Below are 11,652 nucleotides of genomic sequence, written 5' to 3'. Positions count from 1 at the left end.
TGGGAAGGGATGGGAAGGGTAAACAAAGGAGGAGGCTGCAATGCTTGGTAAGAAATGTACGCATTATCCTGCCCATGCAATTGTAACCCCTCTGTACAGTTTGTTCACAAATAAAATAAAATAAAATTAAAAAAAAAAAAAAAACTGAGACAAACCACCCAGCAATAAGGGAGAGTATAACAGAGATACCTACACTTTATCTCTGATGTTTGAACTCTGGTTCTCATGCTTGCAAGGCGGGCTCTCACCTCTGAGCACAGTATGTCTTCAGCCCCCAAGATGTTTACATTGAAGTGAAGTCTACTCTAAGTGATCCCTAAGTATTTTTTCAGTCATGATTCTTCATGTTTATAAAGTAATACTCAGAGGACAGATGTCATACTATATTGCAGAGTGAATTCCTAGATCCTGAGTCCCCCTTCCCATATGTGGTGAATTATTGTTATTTTGGCATTCATGATGTATACTCTGGATCAGGTTAGCTTTAAGACTATATCAGAACTATGTTGCTAAATATACTACCTTGATAAAAACAGCATTTTCATATTTTCTGGTATATCTAGTACAATCATGCATGTTAGGAACAGAATGTACGTGTTTTATATTTGAATTTTCAAATCCAAGCTTGTCATCACAGAATAACTGCTTTCTACAATGCTTGAAATTAATGGCAATATTGATAGCATTTTTTGGCCAAAATAACCTGCACAATATGTATCCAGGTACTACCTCTATCAGAACATTCCTGTAAGTAGTATGAACAAGAGTCTTTAGAGGTTGGGGCTGAAAAGGTGGCTCAGTGGTAGAGCTCTTGCCTTGCATGCATGAGGCCCTGGGTTCGATTCCTCAGCAACACCTAAGCAAAAAGAAAGCCAGAAGTGGCACTGTGGCTCAAGTGGTAGAGCGCTACACTTGAGCTGAAGAGCTGAAGGACAGCGCCCAAGCCCAGAGTTCAGGCTCCAGGACCGGAATAAAAAAAATTTTTTTAAAGAGTCTTTAGAGGTGGAAGTCATGGAAGAAATGACAGCATGTAGTAAAAGCTGGAGAGTGCAAGTGAATTACACTGATGGCAATATCACCACAGAGTAGGAAACACTATGAGTATTCCCCCATAGGGAAGAAAAAAAGTAATTAGAAAAATAACTACATAATATTAGCCATTTTATATACTGTATGAGAAACACATAACTAGATCCACACTGTGCTTTTACTCAAGCCTCATTGTCTAAATTCAATTAGCTCAGTAAAATCTTCAGTTATATATTAAAATGATGAAAAATGAATGTTTCAGTCATATTCAAATATTCTCTATTATAGAGAGACAACTTTACCTAAGGTAGTTTTAGCCCATAAATGATTACTTCTTTTGCCCATTGCAATAGAGATTCCAGACTGAGAGTAGAAATTGGATATCAAGAGAATCAACACCAAATTGAGCAGATACCCTGAAAATATTACAGGAAGGGATAGGAGATACATTAGAGCTCTTTGGCACAGGTAGAAATGTCCTAAATAAATATCCAGAAGCACAACAAATCAAAGAAAGGTTGGGTAAATGGGATCACATTAAACTGCAGAGCTTCGGCATGGCAAAGGACATAGTTACCAAGATAAATAGAAAGGCCACAGATTGGGAGAAGATCTTCACTAGCTATACAACAGACAAGGGCCTCATATCAAAAACATACCTACAGCTAAAAAAAATCCCCAATAACAGACCCCTAAAAAACAAACACCCCATTAATAAGTGGGCTAAAGAATTAAAAAGAGACTTCTCTGAAGAATATATAAGAATAACCAATAGACACATGAAGAAATACTTAACATCTCTGGTCATAAAAGAAATGCAAATCAAAACCACATTGAGATTCCATCTCACCCTAATTAGAATGGCCATTATCAAGAAAACAAATAATAACAGATGCTAGCAGGGTTGTGGCCAAAAGAGAATACAACTACACTGTTAGTGAGAATGTAAACTGGTTCAACCACTCTGGAAAGCAGAATGAAGGTTCCTCAAAAGACTAAACATAGAGCTCCCATTTGATCCAGCAGTCCCACTCCTGGACATCTATCCAAACAAGGCTATACTAAAGCTACCAGCACTCATTACAGCATTATTTACCATAGCTAAGATATGGAAGCAACCCAGATGGCCCTCAGTAGATGAATGGATTATGAAAATGTGGTATATATACACAATGGAATACTATGCTTCCATCTGAAAGAATGACATCGCCCTATTCATAAGGAAATGGAAAGACTTGGAAAAAATCATATGAACTGAAGTAAATCAGATACAAAGAAACATAGGTTCCATGGTTTCCCTCATTTAATAATCAGTATAGGTCTAGGATACTCCTAGCAGAGAATCTCAATAGCTCAATACCTATGTACATATGACCATATTTTTTCTTTCATGTTTCTAACGCATTTATAAGATAATTTCTTTGTTGCTTTGTATGTTCCTCCCCCACAGTATAACCCCTGCTTTCACTGTATTTGATGTCTGTATAATTTGTGGAGGGGAAGGGGAAAAACAAGTCGTTTAAATAAGGATACAGGAGGACCCATTGCAACAATGAGAAGTACAAGTTGTTATGTCGAAAACAAACTTTACAACTTTAGTGGGGGGGCAGGGAGGATTAGGGGGGCAGGGGAAGGATGGGAAGGGATGGGAAGGGCAAAAAAAGGAGAAGGCTACAATGCTTGATAAGAAATGTACTCATTATCTTGCCCATGTAATTGTAACCCCTTTGTACAGTATTTTCACAATAAAAATAAATAAAAATTAAAAAAATTATACTAATCTAAATAAACTCCAAGATATGGAGACAAGAGAGTTTTTTTTGTTTTTTAATGTATTATGTGATATTCCTTTTTGGTTTTTTTCCCTTTGATTTATCCCCAGTTGTCACTATTTTTTTTTTGGTACCTTGTATCTTGTATATAGGTTTATCTGATTTGAGGATGGGAAGGAGAATAACAAAATGATGAGACAAAGTACAAAGGGTGAATCAGTTTAACAGCTATACTCACAAGACACTGCGTTGGAAATGAACTATACAACTTGCTGAGGGAAGGGGAGTTGGGGGAGGAGGAAAAGTAGAAGAAAATTAGGGAGAGGGTAACATTGCTCTACAAGAAATGTACTCAGGGGCTGGGAAGTTGGCTCAGTGTAGAACACTTGCCTTGCATGCCTGAGGCCCTGGGTTCGATTCCTCAGCACCACATAAGCAAAAAGAAAAAAAAGCCAGAAGTGGTGCTGTGGTTCAAGTGGTAGGGCATTAGCCTTGAGCTGAAGAGCTGAGGGACAGTGCTCAGGCCCAGAGTTCAGGCCCCACAACCGGACCAAAAAAAAAAAAAAAAGAAATGTACTCATTACCTTACTTTTGTAACTGTAACCCCTTTGTACATCACCTTTACAATAAAATAAAACAATTTTAAAGGGTATCAATATACACAGAAAGTGACTGACCATGATATTAAATACACTACTTAAAAGCTTGTATAATTTGGGGGTGTGGGAGGAGGATGGGATGGGAAGGGGAAACAAAGGAGGAGGCTACAATGCTTGATAAGAAATGTACTCATTATCTTGCCCATGTAATTGTAACCCCTTTGTACAATATTTTCACAATTAAATAAATAAATAACTTGTGTAATTAATTGTTGAATTTCTAAGACTGATCCTTTTACTGACAAAAACATTAGAGCAAGTTGTCACTTAGATTTTTTAACAGCCATCTGCTCTATCAATTAATAGAAAAATCATATTTTTCATTATTGTAGAAGGCAGCCACCCCAAGATAAAACTTAATAACATCATTATTTATAGGTAGACAAACTCAGTATTGGTCTAGGAATTATGGAAGAGGATGCTAGAAAGAATTGCAACACAACAAAGATTTAATAATATTGCATGAATTATGAGTCAATTTCCATCAGCATTTTTAGGATGAGTTCTGCCTGGAAGCTATTACTTTTAACATAGTTGTTTTCAAATTTAAAATAAAAAACACATTTTCTTAATAACTATACACAATTATAATTTGCACTATAACTTTGCTTATTTTTAAACTACATGCAATGTAAACATAATTTGCTAGAGACAAAACTGATATTGACATGGGGCAGAGATGAGGCCTTTTCCTTCTTAGTTTGCCAAACGTCCAAAGGGATCCCAGATATAAAAGATGACTAGGAGCTTTGTTGTGATTGCTACAAAAGCTACAATAAAGATCAATCATTGATGGAAGAAGTAATATCATTGTTAACTGAATGAAGTTACATTCTCTTTCCATCCTTCTAACACCCTTGAGGAAAATGGTTAGCACAAAAAGTGTCTCCAAAAGTTAGTTTTAATGGTGGTAATTAACAGCTGATTTTAACATTTAAAAAATTAAGTATTGTCAAGTCAACAGAATTTACGTTTCAAAATGTCTAAAACAATCCAAATCAAACTGAATTCATCGGCCACTTTTACATTAAAGAAAATTTATTATCTCCTTATGTAGTTAGGTACCTAGTTTTATGTGGGTTATGATTTTTTGGGTCCAAGAAAGGTATTTTCCCCTTCTGATGACAAATCTTTTTCTTTGGTTTTAGGAGCACCCTATTTGGCTTTTTACTTCCCATTATTCTATAAAGGCAACCGATATTTATTGAGCACTGACCGTTCTAGACAGCATACAGGTTGCTGGGGTTACAAAGATGAATAAAAGCCATTCCCCACCCTCTGGTAGTAAAAATACTTCTCAGGAGAGTATCATTAAATCCCTAACACCTACGTGAGAATTAGTTTCATTGATCCCTTCCTGCAAGAGGTACTGAGGGATAAATAGGTACTTGGAGGGTGATTGTGCTGTAGATTTGAAAAGAGAGGGAAAGGAAAGATTTTGAGCAAAGAACTTGAGATGCTCTTCTAGAATTAATGCATGCTTTCCTGAGTCATTAATTTCTTTCAATTTATCAAGAATAAATTCCAAACACCTGAAGTAAAACGATAATTATGTAAAATCTCTAGCTGCTCCAGTAATACAAAGTCCTCTTTTTTTTCAACTATCAGCTAGAAACAGGTTCTATGGTTACACTTTAATTATCAGTGAAGATGGAGTCAGGGTACAGTGAAGAAAGTCCTTGCTTTAGAGGCAGAAAGTCTTATGTTTCAATCCCAACTCTGGCAACAACTAACATTGTGATCTGAATCTCAAAATAGCATAGGACCTCTGTTTCCTCATCTATGAAATGAAGAGAATAATAATGCATGCAAAGTATTATGCAAAGTGTCTGTCTCATCATGGATGTTTCATAAATATTTTATATTTTCTCCCACATAGTATAGATAATTGTCCCCATAGTATGTTCTGGGGATTCTCATATGTCCCCCATACCTTCTCAGGCTGTCCATAATTATGACCAGACTATTTTCATAATAACACTGAAACATCATTTTCCTTTCTTACTCTCATCCTTTCACAGATTTACAAGGTAATTTGGTATCAAAGCAGACAAAATACAGATATGAGGATCCAGCTGTCTTCTTTTAAGCCAGACATTAGATTTTCAAAAATGTAAAATAATATTACTATTGTCCTTGTGTTTTCTTTTATTTCTAAGAATGTAGGAGTTTATAAACATATATATACTAAATAAATAAATAATTTATTAGTTTAACATTTATCATTTAACATTTATTTTAGTGTGGCAAATATTCTCAGACACAGTTCACATAAACAAAAGCTCTTTAGCCTGTTACATTTCAAAGCTACCAGGAACTACTTAGGTAGTCCATTTCAATGGACTGCCCTTGAAATCTGTATCATACCCTGAAGCCTAATTTTAAACCTTTTATTTTCATATATTTATCTCCATACTTGGCACAAAAATACCAGCTGATTCAAGGTTTATTCCATTCTTATTCCAGCTATCAACTTAGTAGAAATATTAACATGTCAGAAAACAGACAAAATGTGAACAAGAAGAGTATAGGGCTTGGATGTATTACCAAGTTAGTTAATTTATTTTGGATAATTTCTAACTACAACAGTTAACATCTTATGTGATGTTTCAAGTGGAGTTTGTTTAGATATAGTAAAATTCATTTTTCTGGTGTATTATTCTATGGATTTTAACAGATGAATACAGCCATATAATAACCATAGCCACTGTCCAGAAATAATATGTTCTGTCCTTTTGCAGTTAATACTTTGTTCTCTCCTTTTGCAGTTAATACTTTGTCCCTTCCCTCAGCTACTGGTCTGAGTTATGTACTTATGACTTTTTCTTTTATAGAATGTCATATATATTGAACCAAACATTAACCATTTGAGTCTGATTTAAGTTAGCAATGCGGATTTAAGATTCATTCATAGTATTGGATGCATTAATGGTCTGTTCCTTGTATTGATGACTTGTATGGACAGATGTATCAGAGTTTGCATATCCATTCACTAATTGATGCATATTTGGATTGTTTCTTCTTGGGGGTAAATATGAATAAAATTGCTATAAGCAAATGCTTGCAGATTTTATATGGACTTTTACTGCCATTTTTTGGAATAAATGTCTACTAATAAATATCCACACTTGGCTGGATGTGGTTGCTCATACCAGTAATTCTGGCTACTTGGGTGGTGATTGGGAGGATTGAAAATTGAAATCAGCCTGAATAAAAAGTTAGTGAGACTTTATCTCAGCAAAATAAGCAGGTTTGGTGCTATATGCCTATAACCCCAGCTTTGTAAGAAGAAGGTAGGGTGGTCACAGTCCAAAGGTGGTCCCTGTCAAAAATATGAGAACCTTCTCAAGAAATAATCAAGGTAAAAATAAAATAAATTGATAAAAACATCCAATCTCCTTTTTTTATATACATGTTTCAGTTTTTCAATATCTATTTGAAAAGGAAAACCAAAAAAGCAAGATGTCCTAGTGATATAATCATAGAGGTAGTATAAGAGAGTACAGTGCAAATTTTCTATCACCTTCCATTTTTATTCAATATAGTACTGGAATTCCTAGCCAGAGCAATAAGACAAGAGAAATATATAAAAGGGATCCTAATAGGGAAGGAAAATGTCAAATTATCCCTATTTTCAGATGATAGGATTCTATCTAAAGGACCTTAAAAATTCCACCCCAAAACTCTACAAGCTGATAAGCAACTTTGGCAAAGTAGCAAGATATAAAATCAACACACAAAAATCGATAGCTTTTCTGTTTAATAACAATGAGATTAGGAATGAGACAGGAAAATTAGAAAACCTATCACATACACAATAACCTCAAATACCTAGGAATAAACCTAACCAAAGAGATGAAGGACTTCTACAATGAAAACTATATAACTTTGAAAACAAAAAATTGAAGAACACACCAGGAGGAAGAAAAATCTCCTATGTTCATGAACTGGCAGAACTAATATTGTGAAAATGATCATCCTGCCAAAGATGATTCACAAATTCAATGCAACGCCCATCAAAATCCCAATGTCATTCTTTGGAGAAATAAGAATTCAATGTCTTCCAAAGTTTTTAATGATAACTTTTCCATCCAGTATGCCACTGATAAAGACTATAAGACTTTATTTGACAGTGAGGTTTGAACATAATTGCTAAGCAGGCAGTCAATTAGTTGAGCCACATGCTTAGCCCCTATATGACTTCAATAATAAAATCTATCTCCTCTTAGAGATGTTGCTTATAAATAGTAGAAGACAAATATTGAGGGATATAAATGCATTCTGATTCTTGTTTTAATTGTAATTCTGAAAAGAACTAAGTAAAACTCTCATATAATTGTTGTACTGTTCAGCTTTTGTTCATTATAAAAATGCTATTTGAATTTCATTGTCTTTAGAAAATATGTTTATACATGTTGAGAGTCATGCTGTCATAGCAAAATCCATAAAACTTTGGATGATTTTTTTTGTCTACCATCTACCATAAAATATGAAACAAACCTAGAAGGAACATTTTCATTTCCCTTAATATCATGAAACTAATAATGTGGTCTTACTTATGATTTTCAGTAAAATTGTAATAAGCCAACTAATATCAATGTGAACATAGTTGACTTGTCACTTCATCCACTCTCCTAGTCACTACAACCAAAGGCATTTTTCCTAGGACAAGACACATAAGAAATGGGGAAAGTTTTAAGATTCATTTTTTTCTATCAATAGCCACAGGGGTCTTTTCTATGTATAATGGTACAAGAGAGATCATCAAGAGAGTTGCCTTGATTTGCAGGTCTCCCCCTGCAATCCTGGTCACACACATTTAGTTTCTGCATTAGAAGTTTAGACTATTGGATTATAAAAGGAAATGCAGAAGTCATGTAGTTGGTCTAGTTACTGATGATTACAAATGTACCTTCAGAATCACCTAATGATGACTCCAACCCTTAAGATAAATTGTCTTTTGAAAAGGCTATAATGAGGTTCTGATCACTTGGCTATTAGGAGAACTAACAATGTTCAAGTGATCACATTTAGGTATATTGAACTCTGAAAAATTTGTATGGAGAAATCTACTATTTTTTTTCTTTCTTTCTTTTATTTATTTATTTTTTTTTGGTGCTGGTTCTGGAGCTTGAACTCAGGGCATGTCCCTGAGCTTTTTTGTTCAAGGCTAATGCTCTACTATTTTAATCATAGCTTTACTTCCCACTTTGGGGGTGGGTAGTTAATTGTAAATAGGAATCTCATGCACATTTTTTCTTTTTTAAATATGTATTTTTTATTGTAAAGATACTGTACAGAGGGTTCACAGTTATATGAGCAAAGTAATGAGCCCATTTCCTACCAAACATTGTTATCCCCTCTTTTGTTTTTTCTTACTATCCCTTTTCTGTCCAGGTGACTTTAAACCATGATACTCAGATCTCAGCCTCCTGAGTACCATGAACCACTGATGACAAATAAAATTCCTATTTTAAAATAGTTGGCTGTACCTAGGTATACTGATTCACACCTGTAGCCCCAGCTACTCAGGAAGCAAAGACTCAGGATGGTGATTAGTAGCAAGCCCAGGCAAAAAGTTAGTAAGATGCTATCTCTATAAATATGCTAGATGTGGTGGTGTATCAATATGTGGGAGATGCCATAGGTAGGAAGATCTTAGACCAAATCAGATTATAAGCAAAAAGTAAGACTCTATATGAAAATCAACATAAAAGGAAAAAAGGGCTGGAGTTGTGTTTCAAGTAGTACAACACTTGACTAATAAGTTCAAGGCACTGACCCCAGGACTGGTTAAAAAAGTTGTTGGCACAAACCTTTAATCACAGCTCTCTGGAAACTGAGGCAGGAGGATCTCAAGTTCCAAGTCAGCCTGTGCTACATGGAAAGACTCTGTCTCAGACACAACAAACAAAACAGTTGATCCATTATCTTTAGTGGCTTTGGGAAATGTATGTATGTGTGTGTGTATATTTTTTCTCAAAATTCTCAAAGTCCAGACATTAGTCATATCTCCTTACTCATTTTCTATGATATATCAGTTAACACAACAGAGGAAATGAGGGAGGTTTTCATGACCACTAGGACTAAAATTGTTGAATATTCTAAATTGATTTTGATCCTTCTCATTTCTTTTTCTCATCTCTCTCACTTCCAGTATCCTCTCTTCATCATTAAAGGGAAAACGTGTGGTGCTTCATAGCCTCTCTAACTTTAAAGCAACTGAGGATGCTCTCTTCAAAAAAGACTTATACTAAAAATAATCCCCTTCTCACCCTTTCCACACCTCAAATTCTTGCTAGCTTGGTAGGCTTTTCAGGAGGAAATAATGCTAGTTCTTGAATAAGATGATTTATATTAAGGTGTAAATAACTACAGACTCAAAACTTCTATGATAATTATTTTTATTAGTTTTCCCCAGACCCACTTCTACCTTTCTCCTGCCTATTCTCCTGGGAAATGAGTTTATGGGCTGCATCAGCATGACATCTTTTTGGAGTGTGGCTTCCTACTAGGGTTGGGCAATCACAGTTACTGGCAGAATATCAAAGAACAGCACAATGAGATTTAGATGTTTGTTTCCCATGTTCCTTCTATGCTACATCATCACAAATTACTTTTAAGGCCTTCAAAAAAAGGCCATACTTGTGTCAGCCCTCTCAGGTAGATTTTTGTGAATTCTGCTATGCCATCTTCTTAACCTGTTATAAGTACAGACTGTTTCTGGTATTAGGTTCTTGTACTATCCTCTGTTATTCTTAACCTTGCCCAAAATAAAATTTTGCTTAGTTAACACTAATTAAGTGTTCCATCTTTTTCTTGCTAGGACCCTAATAGTGTGCCTGTCCTCTTCCTTTTCTATCCTTATTTTCACAGAGACCAGACAGCTTAGTTCTAAAATGTTATGAAACATTTCAGAGACATAGAATTAAGTGCCTGGTTTTCGACACTCTTCTTAAATATTCAAATTTTATCTTTGAATGTTTATAAAGAAAGTTTGTAATGGTAGATCACAATGTTGGAGCACTTTCTATGGTCCATGTAATTTCCTTGAATTATGCCAACAATGATCTAATAATTATTATTCTCATCTTAGATTTCAGAAATTTAATTGTAAAATGGTTTATCATGGACTACTTTTTATTTCTCTTGTTTGGGATTTATTCAGCTTCTTGAATCTATAGATGTTTTCTGTTTGCCATATTTGGAAACTTTTCAGCTCATTATTATTTTTTTGAATACTCTTTTAGTCCTCTTCTAAGAATCTATTGTATAAATATTAAATATTTTCATTGTTTCAAAGATTACTGAAGCTCTGTTTTCACTTTTTTTACTCTATTTTCTCTCTAACATTTAGATTTGGCAAGTCTTATCAATTTATATTTCAGTCCACTGATTATATCATCTGTCATTCATCTACCTAACAATTCATCCAGTGAGTATTTTCTCCATAGGAGAGAGACTGTCTTATGACAAAGAAATTGAAGGCACCTAGACCTGGCTGCTTTTTGTAGTGTGGACCCTGACACTGATGTGATTCATTTTTATAGCTATCTCCTTACAATGGAAGGAAATCCAACAATTGAAACAAAAAAAAGGTTTTCTTAATCAGGACATTTGTTGGGGGTAGCTTTTGTAGTGCATGATACCCTAGAATTTGCTTAGTTGTTCATTATCAGTAAGATTGCCAATTAATGAAACCTTATTCCTTGGCTTACCAGCTTTACCTGGTCTGGTGGAACCTCTGTTCAATTAAAGGAGGAATGTGCCTAATCTAAAATACCTTCTTTTGGTAGGTACCAGTAAATTCTGAACATAGGTTTCCTTCATTTGTTGATCAGGAGGTTAAAAGATACACTGCCACTGTGTTTTTCCTCCAGTCCTCATATCCAAACCATCCTCACTTCTTAACACCATTCAGAGTTCTCATCTTTCATTATATTGAGGATTAAAAGTGGATTTATCGAAGACAATCAGGGAGATAAAAAGATATGCAATCTTGTCTTACCTTATGTAATGTGAGGAGACTTTATTAATACATTTTCTCCCCTTTAGATTTGGGGATAATCATCAAACAGTAAGCACACAGAAACCTAATATACATTGGGCATTTACCCAAATGTTTACAAACAAGAACACACTAAAGCTACCAGCACGACTATGTTTATTGCAGCACTATTTACTATAGCTAA

The sequence above is a fragment of the Dipodomys ordii genome, unplaced genomic scaffold, assembly GCF_000151885.1.
Source record: "Dipodomys ordii isolate 6190 unplaced genomic scaffold, Dord_2.0 Scaffold88, whole genome shotgun sequence".
Classification (NCBI taxonomy): Eukaryota; Metazoa; Chordata; class Mammalia; order Rodentia; family Heteromyidae; genus Dipodomys; species Dipodomys ordii.
The sequence above is the reverse complement of the archived record's forward strand: the minus strand, read 5'-3'. Positions refer to the sequence as shown.